Consider the following 14,993-nt stretch of genomic DNA (forward strand, 5'->3'; position numbering starts at 1 on the left):
TTCAAGCCGTTAGCAGACTTTCCCGGTCTCCCTGTAGGCAGTTTTGGACCATGGCATCTCTTCCCTGAGGCTTTAACCTCCACTCAGATACCACAGATCACTATGTCACTCTACTGAGCTACATATTTGCTGCTTGTAGTAACATACATATCATGAGTTGGTGTCTCTGTTCAGTTGGTGTTGGATGCCTCACAGCGACAGTATGAGGCTCTCCCACAGATCTGCTTGTGGTTAATGTCTTGGTTACTGCTGGTTTCTAATTTCTCTTATGTTCTGCACCTATGCACAGCATCTGCAGATTATCCGAGCAGCTGTTCCTGCTTCTCCTGAGAACTTTAAATTGATAAGATGCATATCAGATAGATTTCATACATTTTGTATTTTCTAATACTATAGTTAGTAAAACCTACAACACACATTAAATATAGCCAACTAAGACAACCAAGTTCTTAATAATGAAATCTTCTTCAATTATAATGTTGCCTGCTTGACTTTTGATACCAACAATCAAATGAAAAGCACATCCACGCTGATGAAGAATCAGGGAACAAAGAAAATAATCAGCTATTTTGATAATAAACGAGTCCTTTCTCACTCTTTTTTATCTCAGCATTGCCTGATATATTTAAGCCACAATTAATTTTCTAATCAAGTAAACCAAGATAACGGGATAATTAAAACCCTCATTTGTTTTTGCATTTCCATTTTGGACCAGCCTTTCAGTTATGTTGAAGACACGAACGCTGACAGGACACCAGAGACTATGGTGTGTAAAAGAAGTGCCCTGCGCGTATCCTTGGGTCCTTGTTTTCTCATGTGGATCAAGACAAAGTCACACTGGTCATTAACTCCATTGATCTTTTTTTTTAAAAAAGCCAGGTAATCATGATTGATTTGCTGCTGCTCAGTTGATTGGCTCCATTGGCATCTGTGGAGGTGAACCGTCCAGCTGCTTGTCCCCTATTTGATGATGACATTCAAGGTCAGTGGCTGGACCTTTAACTACCATTGAATCTGCATGGGCGCGTCCTGCAGTGACACTATTATTAGGCCGTTAAAAAGATGAGCACAGGGCTGTCTAAGGGAGAAAAGAAACATCAGGCTTTGATATCTCATGCATCAAGCATCAGTTATCAAAAAAGAAAATCCTCTGCTGGGACGTGTCAGTAATTGTAAGTGAGTGGTGATATAACAGCAGTAGACACCCTGCAGTGCAGTGTTGTTTGAGCCTGCAGGTTTCCCCTCATTTCCTCACTTCTTCTGCTCCTCCATCCCTTCCTTCATTCCTCATGTGCTCCCCTTCAACCTTCCCCCCTCATAGCAGTGCCTGATTCATTTTCCCAGCACCAGCCTCAGTCCCCTGTGATTTATATGTTTATGGTCATTACTGACGTCGAGTAATACATTTCCGTTTTTCCCCCTCTTCTCCGTCTTCCCCCATCCCTCTTTTGGCAGCTCCCCGGAGGGCCTGCGAGGAATATCAATTACTTAGTCGCTGTTTAATCACAGTCTTCCACTTCCTCTCATGCAGGCAGAAGGAAGTTTTTTGCTTTTGAGGTGTCTGTTTTTTTTTGTTTCATCCCTGTCAAAATCACTATTAACAAGCAAACACCAAGGGCTCCCGTTCACCTTTTCATCTAAAAATAGCGATGCGATTTGCTCTCATTAGCGATTAAATTGTCTTCTTCAGCCGGTAAGTGTTTCTAACCGGCTGTTGTAGAACATGGCTTACAATATTTACTGACACGATCGCAATGCAAGCTAGCGGCATGATGTTATCTTTATAACCGAGGCTCTAGTCTTTGAAGCTTAATCCTGAATTGCTGCTTATGTTTGCATCTTTTTTTTTTTTTCTTTCTTTTTTTTGGGGGGGGGGGGGGGGGGGGTGACAGGTTGTATCTATTTCAGGATGTGAACCATATCTGATACCGTATAAACTGACAGTGAAGTAACAAAAAAATAAGCAGAGAGCAGCTGTAACAAGAAAAACATCACAATGTTTTCTTACACTTTGCGCTTCTCCCACTTATTTCAAACATATTTCAGTAAGAGTGCATTTTCATTCTAGTTTTGATTGGAGGCGTCTCAACTTAAGTCAAGTGCTCTGTTTTCCTGCTTTTCACATTCCTGCGTCGAGTTGTTTTTACTGCTAAAGCGGCAAAAATGGTAGAAGATGCCAGAGGTCCATACTGTCATGCGACCCTGATATAGAAAGAAAGAAAAGGAATGCAGTCTGACTGTCTTCAGCTGGAGCAGCGCAAGGTTAAGTGCCTGGCTCAAGAGCTGGGTCGAGTACAGTACTTTGGGCAGATTTCATGTGTTAGCTTAGATGATGTCTTGTTTACTTTCGCTGCACAGATATTCTCCCAGCTGGTGAAGGGATTCAGTCATGAGCAGGAGGCTAATGCAACCCCCCCGAGTTCAAACAGTGGCAGTTGGTGTTCTGCAGTGGAGACGAGCGAGTACCAACAAACGGACAGACGTGCAGTATCAGCATACCGGCTCGCGATCATTTCATTCAAAGAGAGGAGGTTTTGGAGAGGTGGGGGGGCTCCAGTGAGTGCAAAGTCAACCTCCTCATTACAGGCTCCTTGTCAACTACATCAAAGTAGCTTCCCACAGTCATTCACATGAAAGTTCCTGGTTATCACCAGTTTTACGCCGACTGATGGAAAACATGCTTGGGTTCTCATTTTTTGGGGGCTTTTTATTTCAGCCAGCAGCTTCTCTCTATAAAATCCAGCTTTTTTCCCAGCGCTGATCCCTAATGATCCGAGACTCTCTCTATATACAGTACGGCCTGTTTTCCTCTCTTGGAATTTAAATCAACGAGCCAGGTAGCTGCCGGCAGCATTCATCAAAGACGACTGAGGCAATATCCCTTAAAGGCAAGATTTCACCCCCTTAAGCAGAGTGTGTAAAAGTAACTTGAAAAGGAAAAGGGCAATTGGTTCGCTTCATTACATAAGTAGCATGCTGTTTGTAAATACTAAGAAGAGACTAAAAAGAAGAGTTTTATTAATGCAGAATTTGGTAGGATAAATACAAAAGCTACGTAAGCCCTGTATCAGTGAAATCAGTGAAATAAAGTGTGAGCATACGGCCAATTTTTAGTTCTCAGATCCATAATTCAGCTGTGGGGAGAAAGCATACTGTATAAGGAGCTTACTCTAGAGGAGGAGGAAAAACTAGCAAGAAAAAATAACGAAGATACGAGCAGCGCTGTCCTTATCAGTCAGATAGCAGAAGATGCTTTTCTTCCCTAAGCTGTGTTTTCACAGAGGAATTTCTCTGCCTCTGATGCAAATATCATCTGGCTTGTAAATTGGGCATGGTGGTGTAATACCAAACTACTTGAAGCTGTCACTGCACCTCCTCGGGACACAGTTTAATGACTGCTTCTTGTTGATGTAGACGCCATGTGGGTTTTGCTCCGCGAGGACTGCTTTTTCTAATACACAGACTTGATTGTGTGCCCTCCCCTCCCATGTAAATCCCTACATATCATTATGTTGTTGTTTTTTTCATCTGTGTATCTGTCTCAAGTAGCTGCAAGTTAGTGATTCTACAAATGTGAAACTATAAGTTGGAACTTTGTATTTGAATTACAGCCACATACTTGATGAGACACTGCAGCCGAAAGAAAGAAATATCTTCATACAAATTAATTCTGATAACTTTTCTCCCACGAAAGAGTGATATGGTAATAGACCAAAACTAAAGGAGAGGAGAGGCAGAGCTGTGTACTCCAAAACGAAATAGAAGTGACCTTCCATCTCTCAGTGCCAGCTGTCTTAGCAGGCTGAATTAACTTTCCCCATCATTCTCACCTCTCCGATGTGAACGGCATACATGCCACAGCACAGACCCGCACTCTCATGTTTATTAATTTCCTTGGGAGAGGGATGCGCTAAATCATTGACCCTCTTTTAGTGCCTCGTGCTCCTACCGAGCCTGGGAACGAGGAGGGCGTATTGATTTTGCCCCCTTCTCATCAGCAGCCAGGCCCTTATTTGGGATGAGGAAATGGTAAATCTCATGTAGTGAGCCCCTGTCGAGGCCTGTCCGGATCCTAATCTTTGATAGTTGATGGCTCTCTAATCTTTTTACCATCTACAACTCATTAGAGGCCAAGGAGGGAAATGTAAAGCGTTAAACATCGCTTTAATTCCCAGGAAATGCTCTAAGAACTTCGTAAAAGAAAAGTTGTTATTTTTGTCACAGTTTGGATATGGCACGGCAGAAAAAACAAGCTCTTCATTATGGCGTCAGTTTAATTATGTATAGTGACAGCCAGGTGTAAGCAATGACAGCGTGACTCATTTTCCACTGTGAGAACATTAACAGACCACTTGAATTGTCTCTTTCCATTCTGATATAAAAGTCAAAGCAGCACTCTTTCCTATTTTCATTTCTGTTTTTTAGTTCACACTTTAGACTTTGAATGTAGAAAAATCACTCTGTTGTGTTTTAGAAACCACAGTTTATTTTTCTACGATGTAGTTTTCTGTAGGAGCTGGGTCCCTTTGTTGCCTTTAAAGGAACAAACAGTCACACGGGAACAGACTCAGAGGTTGTATGGACACAGAGGTTCTGTTGACAGAAGTTTGACTTAAAACCTCCACCCACCTGCTCCACTGTGGGATGGAAGTTGATGCCTTGCCTTGGGTGGGAACTTTACGCCTGACAGCATTTATTTATCAAAGAAAATGCTTTAACACAAGTGTGTAAAATGTAGTAGACGGATAAGTGATGACGAGAAAAAATCGATGGATGGATAGCTAGAGTTATTCCCAGAGACTGGGTCGGGATCTAAAGGTGGGTCCATGAGTTTTTATTTGGGTTGTTAATTAAATCAGGAGAATTTTTTCCATTGACTTTTATTAAACATTTCTATCTGCAGTACTCGTATGAGCCACATAAGGGAGCCTGAATGTTTGTTTTGTTGTGGTTATTGCAGCCTGCCTCTGCCTCAACCTCAAATCCAATATGAAAGGCTAGTGTTCATGCTGTTTGTTTTACTGATAAGAGGAAAAAAACAGTCCGTTAACTCTGCCTAAATTAATTGATTGAGTATTTAACATCTATATTGTCTTAAGAACACATTTATCAAATGTAATCTTTTTGAAATGTCTGGTTAAACTATATTATACAAGATAATATAAATTGATAAAGAAATGTCAGGAAAAATTGTCAGGATTTTTCATTTACGCACAACATTGCTCTTCTCACGATTTATAGAATAGGTCTCTTTTTAATTGGGCCTTGATGGTGTGTCATTTGTCATAGAGTGGGTCCCCAGTTAGGGAAACACCGAGCCAGAGGACTGAAATCATGTGTTATACAATCCGTCAGGACTAAGGTTGTTAAAGCAGCCTTCTCAGTCAAATCGGCAAGATCAACAACCGTGGCTGAGGCTTCCCCAATTATCTAAACTATCCACGTCTCTTGACAAATTTTTTGTTTTACTGGAAGATACAAGATAATCCGGTAAGCAAATGAACAAAATCTAATCTTGTTTTTAAAAAGTGCTGAGCACATCAGGCTCCCCGTGAGTGTTGGCTCTCTTAGTCCTGCAAATAAATCGAGGTACTCTCAATAATCTCGTTATAAACTCCCCCTTGGAGCGCTTGTCATATTATCTGACATGACAAATACATCAGAGCGCAGGCATCTTGCTCCCACCCTCCCTCTTTTTGCTCCCTCTAGTCTTTGTTTTTCTTCACCACACCTTCTTCACTCCCCCTCTTCCACCCTTTTACCGCTCTCCCCTCCCTTCCCCCTCCTCCCCCTGAGGGTTTTGTTGGAGGTAGCTCCGCTGAATACTGAAGCGGGAGCCGAGATGCACCAGGTGCTGTCGCTCTGACATCCATGTGTGTTTGGCTGTGATGATACTGGCCTCAGCTGACCGTCCGTCAGCTGTCGAGGAATGGGACATAAGAGTTTGTTTGCCACCTGAAAGCGTCCCGTACATTTGTGTGGCAGTGATGGAGTAGTTGTCAACATCGCAGTATGTGTTGGCGTTAAATGTGGGAATGTGTCTGAGCATCTGTGTGAGTGATTGAAGGACAGAAAAAAAAAAACAGATTGGCACTGATAACATACCCATACTGGGCAAAAATTGTTGAAACTGCTAGCTTTATGCTCCAAGCTGCCAGAGCAACCTACCCAATCATGTTAAGGGCTCCAACACCATCTTCCTTTTAAAACGAATCTGAAAACATTCCTTTTAAGCTGCACCTTCAATAGTCAGGTTTGCCAATCTTAATCTTTATTTTGTTTTATTATATTCTAACTTATTTAATTGGCTCTTACTCCTTTGGATGTTTTGTTAGTCAAATGATGATCTTAGTTATTATTTACATTATTTATTTATAACTGATTTTAATGGTTTTAATTGACATGTCTTATTAATTCTTACTAGTGAGTTGCTGATCTTAATTATTTAAATTTATATTTCTACATCTTAATAGCCTTCACTCACACATATTATTTATGTGTCTGTTTTAATTGTGTTAACTTATGTCTACTGTTTTAAATTGACACGATCCTTATCGTGTTTGTAGCTGCAATTTCAGTGGTAGCTCACGCATTTTGCAGCAAATTGTGCTTCCACCTGGAATCAAATGTGCTTTTAAAATAAAGTTTTGCTTACTTTTATACAACTCCGAGCCGATGTGTCTAATGACCGTAGTGTCCTGCCTTGTTAGCCCTCTAGCCTCGGTTGCAGCAGGTTTGTGTGTTCCAGCATGTCACTGATTAGACTGAGTGCTGTTATGAGTTTGTGACTCATCACGCCACGATCATTTTAACAGCTGCAATTATCGAGTCAGCAGTAGAGCTGGGAGAGCTGGTCGAAGCTTTCAAGCTTGAAGAAGATCCCTGTTGACCCACAGCATGATTTTTTTAAAAAATGCAAAAGTGTGCAAGGGGCAGAGAGATGATACCATGGATTTTTCTGTAAGACAAAAGCCTTGACCAAACGTCCAAAAGTATGGCAGCTACAGTAGAGCACAGACATTCGGTTTCACTATGAGATAGCCACCTGGAGTCAGGAAACCCCTGATGTCATCACCGTCCCCTTAGCTGTTTCAGATGTTCATATAGTGTTACTGTTTACAGGACTGTCATGACTTAAAACATGAAAACGTATATAATGAATTAGATCTATTGCAAATCTGTCACAAAGTTAGTTTCCTTCACTAATTCATTAGTCTTTGTATGAAGCTTTGCAAAATTTATATTTTGAAAGAAAAAACGTGCCAAGCCTGCCAACTCCCCGCTACTTTTTGAGAGCTTCAGTCAGCACCACTTCCTTTAAATCTGAGGAAACCCAGAGTGCTCCTGCTGTGCGACTAGAAAGCAAGTTGAGTCACAATGCACGCTGAGTTTTATTTTAGGGCCGTGCAAAATTAATGGTATTTGTTCTGCAACCATTTTGAAAGAGATCAGCCAATTTAAAGTGCATTATCAGTGGTTCTAACAACCATCCTAATGCTTTAGACAGGACAATCTGCACCTACCACGTTGTTTAAGTGAAACTTAACATCGGAAAATGAAACAAAACAACTTTATTTTTAGGCAACAAAACTACTCTGAAAGGTTAAGGAAAAGATTGTTGTTTGAGTTAAAGTAAGTTTAAGTATTTGAGTTATGTAACAGAAAGGTAAACTAAGTCAACTCTGACTATTGATTGCACAAAATCCCCTTCTGACCCAAATCTGCGAGGCTGATGGCGCCCATTCAATCAGCTGATAACACTCAAAGCGGGTGAAATGATTCACTGAGATCAGAATTTCTTGCTGAATATATAACATCATATTTGACAGACTTTCGAAAAAAATACAGGAAAATATATCCGGCAAAAGGTTCAACACAGCGTATGTCATGATTGTCACGTAATTCCTGTGCGTTATTTGCATGGGTTTCAGACAGAAATAATGACAAGACACAGACAAAAACACATTATTTCTGAGCCCGAGTAAAGACTCTGCCTCAGCATGTCCGTGTATAATAATAGGTACGCAGGGTGACTGTTAAAACCTGCAAAAAATAAGCCTCATTGTCTATTTAAAGGGTTTAGTGAATGCGTGCTTATGGAGGGAGCTTGCGTAGCGTTTATTGCTATGTATGAAATGACGCAGATGGAGGTCCTGAAAAAACAGACGCAGCAATCACTGATATTAGTGTAGAGATCCCCAAGCTGTGTGACTCCCGGCCTGCCCTTATGAATTGGCTTTATGAAAATGCCACCGTGTGACATATTTAAACCATTCGGCTTGATAACTGTGTCCCTCCCGGCTCTTGTGTTAAAAGGCAGTCCGCTGCCCCACCGGTACTCAACTTAGTAATAGGGAGAGAGGCAGAGAGCGGGGAGAAACTGTGGGAGATAAAGTCAGAGTGAATCAAACAGAGATAGAACGAGCACAAGCTGATTTGAAATAGGTGAGATGGAGACAGTGGAGACCTCACTGTGGAGGTAATGGGTTGCACCGAGTGATAATCACATCCAGATGGGGGGGGGGCCGCCGGCTGCCGTGTAATGCAGCAGGACGGAGAGCCAATCAAAGAGCGGCTATCGTTGCCCTCTGACCCCGGCTCTGTCCACATTTGACATGTCAATCAGAGCCCTTTGAGAGGAGGAGGCTCTGAAGGTCCCGACTCTGATCTGAACAGGTTGGTGTTTCCATGGATTGCATTGATTTCAAAAGCAGACATGATATCTCCCATGGATTTCATCTGTCTTCTTCTGCCATGAATCCCATCTGGCATCTGTCTCCAGTTACAATGCCGTGCTAATTGCACCGACCTTAACACCATCATCTCCGTCTCTGTTTCACGTTGGTCTTGTTTATTCTATTTTTTTTGCACTAAAAGCACTTTGGGCCGTTAGATTCCCATCGCTACATAGTGTGCTCATGCTTCTCCTGCAGCTCGCTCTCATATGAATATTTGTTTTTGACTTCAGTCTGCATCACAATAAATCCCTCTGAAGACCGTCTTCATTGCCCACTGAGCAGCGCCGGCTGTTTTTTCCCAGTTGGCCACATTGCTGCATTGTCTGCGCCCAGGCAGAGGCACTGCAGTGGGTGAAGGTGGGCAGGAAACGTGGATAAGAAAGGAAGCACAGCGCTGTGGAAGAGATCTTTCTTTGAAGGCTTTAGTTGGCAATGTCAGTGTGTCAAAAGCTAGATCTGCTCTGCAGAGTTAAACAGGCAGTGACACAAACCAGCTGCTTCAGGGGGAATTCTTAAACCACAGCTGTTGGCTTTAATAAATGAACCAGCCACATTCTGTTTGACACTGTGTTTGCTGCTGACCACAATCAGGCAATTAGTCATTAATCACTTTGGTTTTCTTGGATTTGACCCTTTTTTATGCCTCCACAAAGGCGACGGCCATGTCCCAGGGCATTATGTTTTTTTGATTTTCTCCATAATACTGCAAACCTTAATTTTAGTTTAGCTAATCATTTAAAGTTGAGAGAAACAAAGTGGTTGATAATGTGAGTTAAACAAGCAGTTCTGGGCCAGGTTTAAACTTATGACTTTGTATTTTTATGATGTGCAACTTCAGTCAGCTGAGCCACCAGAATGCCACAAGTAATGAGGAAACTTGATATGTCATGTCCACTGCATGGCACAGCACGGCTATACTCAACATGACTCGCTCTTTTTTTGGTTTTCCTTCTATTGTTATGGATTTATAGTTTTTTTTGGTACCACCTGAGTTTTTTGTGAGCTGGGAGGATACTAAAAGGTGGAGTTAAAACACTGATTAAGTGGTCAGAGACAATTGTTGCTAGCGTGACACAGGACATCCTACACAAACCAGCCATTTTTAGATAGCCAAGCTACCGTCAAATAATAAAAATGACAGCTCCCAAAACTACGGCATGCAATTCACAAAGTGCAGATGTTCCTCTGTTTCCTTGCTGATGAAAGAAAATAGCTGGTGTCGCTTTGAAGATGATGGCGTGGAGGTTTTGGCAGTAGAGAACGAAATTGAGGTAAGGACCTGGTATCAAAGGGGAGTCTAGTCGAGTCAAGTTGAACCATGCAATAGAAATGAGGCGTTAGTTATTTTCTTAGTCAAGTGACAACAACTATGTGTCTTAAGCTGCAATTTCAACTGAAAATAAATCAGCAACCATTTTAAAATACAAAAACTTCCCTTGTTCCAACCTCTCAAATGTGATGGTTTTCCCCTTTTCTCTGTCTTTCTTGATGGTAAGATGGTTTGAACAAAACAAGCAATCTAACCTTGGGCTCGAGGAACTTGTGAACTTTAATTTTCAACTATTTTCCTGACAGGCGAGTCATCATTTACTGATGCTAAACCTACTTTCAAATTATATGAGGCTGAGATTGGTCTTCGTCCATAGAAGCCTTCATTCTGGATGCATAACCAAATCACACAGCAGACTGAAAAGCAGCACTTCACCATTATACCTCTGATAAAAGCTTACTAGCCGACACGCATAACTGTGAACCCGACTTAATCTACCAGTTTAAATCTGTCATTTTATTATAGCTATTAGACCAGGTCATGTTTAAAGGAGCTGGTCTGGTGCCACCTTGTATGCCTCATATAACTGTTGAGCACCTGGGCAGCTATACTTTAAACCTCTCATTTAGTGCTATTAGTGTGTTTACTTCGACTTTTATTTTACCTGGGATAGCTGTATCAGATCAGTGATATGTAAGACACATGCAGGGAAGCCATCACAAACAAACCTGAGATATTTGTATGTTAGTGTTACAGTGTAACCCGGATTAATGATTAATATGGTAAAAGTGGAATGGAAAAAGGTTTGAAATTGGCACCATTTACAGAAAATGGGTTTATAGTTCACTCACTTTTTATTACCTAATTTTTTTTTCCTTTGTTTCAATCTAAAGATTTGTCCATTATAGGTATGTTGTAGGCAAATGTTTGTTAACCAGCATAAAAAGCTGGCCTCCAGAGACAATTGTCAAAACCCTTCTCCATTATATTCCATTATTGGCATAAATGGAATATAACATTATCAGTATGTTTTCTTTACTGTATAATCACCTGAAAATAAGAAATGTTGACATTCCGTTATTTTAGAATGATATGTTTATATCTACATGCTAAGCGTGTCATTAGACTGTAAACAGGTAGTGGAGTTGTTGTGTGGTCATCAATTGGTTTGTGGATTGCGATTTTGAAGCCTCAAGTTTGGCATTTTGGCCATGGCCATCTTGCTTTTTTGCAACCAGTGAATGGAAGTTACCTTATTTGAACTTTGAAGGAGTGACGTGGGATGCTGTAAACAGCTCTGGTAGTGGTAGCGAGCTGTCAATCACAAGGTAGCCCGTACTCAAGAAGACACTGCTTTATTTTCTGTTTTAATCTAAATGTGATCATAATTTACTAAATGAACATCATGCTGTTTTGAAGAAGACTTGAAACTAGCGATTGAGACCATTAACTCATGTTTACAATGTTTGCCGAGGTAAATCAAGTGAGAAGTAGGGTTATTTTCTCATAGATTTCCATACAATCTGACTTATTTTTGCAACCAGAGGAGTCACCTGATGGCCAGTAGATAGAAGGTCAGTTTAAGGCACTTCAGCATTGGCTTCGCTTTTCAGAACTGGAGGTTCCTCGTCTCTGCTCCGTGTGTTATCACAACACTGGGTTTTCTCATCACGTGTATTGTAGGACAAGTCATGAAGTTGTGCATCACCTCCGCACTGCTTTAAATGAGAAATGTGTTGTTTGGTCACAACAACTCACTTAAAGAAAATAGGCCATTGTTCTCTCCATATTATTTCCTCCCAGCAGGGGAGCTTCTGTGCATAACACTCTGTGTGTCAGATAACAGTGGCCCCTGTTGAAAGGTGAGGACACAATATTGTGTTTTGGAGAACAGCATCATTGCCTTTGGCCTCTGCCTCATTCTGCCTCAGCATCTTCTGGGAATGGAGCGAGCTGTTTACTTGCTCTTTGTTTTTCCTGTGCAGGCCGAATCCATTGAATACCACAATAACCTAAGAATATGAATGCTAGACTATTGATTGAACCCTGCCTCCAAGAAAGTAATATCAGCGCCTCGGTGTCCCAGCTCTTCTTTGTGATATCTTTATTTTGTCATCTTGAATCTCTCGCTCTCACTTCAAGTCAAATCAGATTCATGAGGCACGCATAAATTATGTGAACGCAGGTCAGCGTCCATTAATTGTGTGTGTATGTGTGTGTGTGTATGTGTGTGTATGTGTATGTGTGTGAAAGCAACACAGACTGTCATGTGTCCAAGTTTTTTTTATTTTTGAGTGTGTGTGTGTGTGTGTGTGTGTGTGTGTGTGTGTGTGTGTGTGTGTGTGTGTGTGTGTGTGTGTGTGTGTGTGTGTGTGTGTGTGTGTGTGTGTTTGTGTGTGTGTGTCTGTGTGTGAATGTGTGACTATATGCATGTTCTGAGTAATGGGCTTTGTGCATCCTCTCTCGCTGATGGCCAGGATGTATCCATGGCAACGCCAGGTCGATCCTAGCTGTAAGCGGAGCTGGTAAGGGAGACTTGAAAGGGAGCGTTAAACCGCTCCTCTCATCTGCCCTGCGCTCTTCTCACTCTGACCATGGCGAAATGCGTGGCCTTGTTGAAATCCCAGCCCGAGGGGTGTGTGGGGTGTGTGTAGCCGTGACGATGGACACTCACATCACAACACTGCCACCTTTTGACCCGAATTTGAAAATGTACCCTCAAAACATGTCATATTGTTTCATTAGTTCCTGTTTTCACTGTGAGTTCAGGGTTCATCTGTGGAGATAAAAAACAGGTTTTCCTCAGGATGATGTTTTTTCTGTGGTGTGTTGGGGAGGGGGGGGGGCAGAGAGATGAAGGGAGGTGAGGTGGGGAGATGAGAACAACATAAAACAAATGCTCCCAGCAGGATTTGAATCTGGGAGAAGTTAATGGTCAAAGACTTAAGCCTCTATGGGCCGCTCCCTTTTAGGATGAGTTCATGAACTGTAAGTGCGGTTTTATTCTTTCAGGCTAATTGCACGGAGTGAAGTCACATTTTGTGTTTAAAAGGTGTTATGATGAAATGGGTTTTCAACCATTTGCTGATATATAAGCCCCAAGCTAACATGTGTGGGTCTAAAAAAATCAATGCTGTTTCATTGTCTGTAATTTCACCTTTTTTTCTGCAGTTTGAAGACCCTTTATCAAGTGGTGCTAAGGCTTTTATTAAAGTCAAAACATCTTGTTAAGTAAGAAACAATTTAAATCCATTTGACACATGGAGCAATATTTATACAAAAATAGGTAGCGTGACATACATATGACAGATTGAAAGCATTTTTGTCATCACGGTTGGCATCTTCACTCTCAGCGTGTTGCCTTTAAAGTCCTTTGATGCTTTGTCATGGCACTTTCAGCCCTTAGGAAAGACTGCAGGATTAGATGTGCTGCTGCTGCCCTCTAGTGGGGATATCAATATGCATAATGAGGCAGGCAGAGTGAACATGCTTTGAAAAGCATTGAGTAATGACAGGGAAGGGTGAAACGACGCAAAAGAAAAGATAAATGGGCGAAGAAAGGAGCAAAACAATCATGTTTTGCATTTGGATTATATCTCTGTGGAGACGAACACAGTTGCCAAAACAAACACAGATTTATTGCAACCCTCTGAGCATCAATAAATCTGCAATGACAAAGTAATTAAGATATTTTTGGGCCTAAAGTACATGAACCCTAATCCTCTGACTTTATTCAAAGGGTCACTGCTCTGCTCTGCTCTGCGATGTCCTCCACAGCGGTTTCACAACTTGCCACCTCCAAGTTGTTAGCGTATGTACTGTAAATATTCAGTAGTACCTCTCAGAAGGCAGAGAGCTGCAGTGGAGGGAGCTCTGTGACCTTCTTGTTAGGTCAGGCTTCGACGTCGGAGGCTATCTAGTGATCACAAATACATATTCAAGAACCGGAGGCTAACAGGCGCTGCTGGTATGCAGACTCACAGATAGAGCCGGATCAAGGCCAGGCCACAACTCTTTGTTTGCTCCCTTATCATCAGCAATTTTTTTTTTTCTTCCTGTGATGGACTATCTTCACAGCTGCAGTTAAGTACATATTGACCAAGTCTGCTACCTTTCTCGCCCTCACACTTGATATTAGAGACCCCCCCCCCCCCCCCGCACCGATGAAAATTTGTTATGGTTTAAGAGCTCAACACAATGGATCGGTTCGGTTAATGTGTTTTTCCATTGCTTTCACAGGTTTAATGTTGCTGCTCCTCAGAGGTATCTCGTGGTATCATTAGCTGCAGGTTTTTATTGTAAAGAGTGCTGTCATCTCCCTAAATGCGTCTAACGTTTCATCTTCGGGGCACCATCGTGTTTCCGAAAATAATCTCGGTCTAATGGAGGTGGATCGATACAGGAGGATCGGCCTCTTACATTTCCTTTTCATATCACAACCAACACCACCTCTGGGAATCTGCATTTAACTCCATATTCAATAAGGAAAGGATCCAGTTCAGATGGGTTTCTTTCTCCCCCCCACTACTCGCACATATTTGCTTTCATTTAATCTGCTTTCCACTGAACTGCTCGCAGCCATGTGGAGATCGGTTGGTAAAATGAGCCGTAAGATTGAAAATAACAATGAACAAATTCAAGTCTTAATTAAATTCCTTGACTTTTCTCCTCGGCGGTTGCTCTGTTATAGCTTTTTTTTTTTATTAGGCAATCGCACATAAACTTATTACTTCTCATCTCTCGCAATCTTCTAAAACAACACGTCTTATCTGTTGTTGTTCCCTGTGCTTTAACACTCATCCTAGAAGCAGATCTTATAATGCAGCCATTGCATGAGAGGTTGTGTTGTATATATTCCAGGGTGTGAATCTTCTCCAATTGCTCATCTGTAGTCATTTCAATAACACCTTAGTATTATTTGCATTTGATTACACAACTGTGCTGAGATCTTTTTTTTTGTGGGGGGGGGAGGAGTGAGGTCAGGT

At 41.6% G+C, this 14,993-nt stretch overlaps 1 protein-coding gene across 1 annotated transcript in view; it reads left to right on the forward strand.

Moving 5' to 3' along the window:
- asic1b (acid-sensing (proton-gated) ion channel 1b) overlaps positions 1–14,993 on the forward strand; it is a 151,834-nt gene that overhangs the window by 84,637 nt on the left and 52,204 nt on the right. The gene's annotated exons all lie outside the window — the stretch shown is intronic.

Source organism: Anoplopoma fimbria, chromosome 17 (genome assembly GCF_027596085.1).
Source record: "Anoplopoma fimbria isolate UVic2021 breed Golden Eagle Sablefish chromosome 17, Afim_UVic_2022, whole genome shotgun sequence".
NCBI classification, from domain to species: domain Eukaryota; kingdom Metazoa; phylum Chordata; class Actinopteri; order Perciformes; family Anoplopomatidae; genus Anoplopoma; species Anoplopoma fimbria.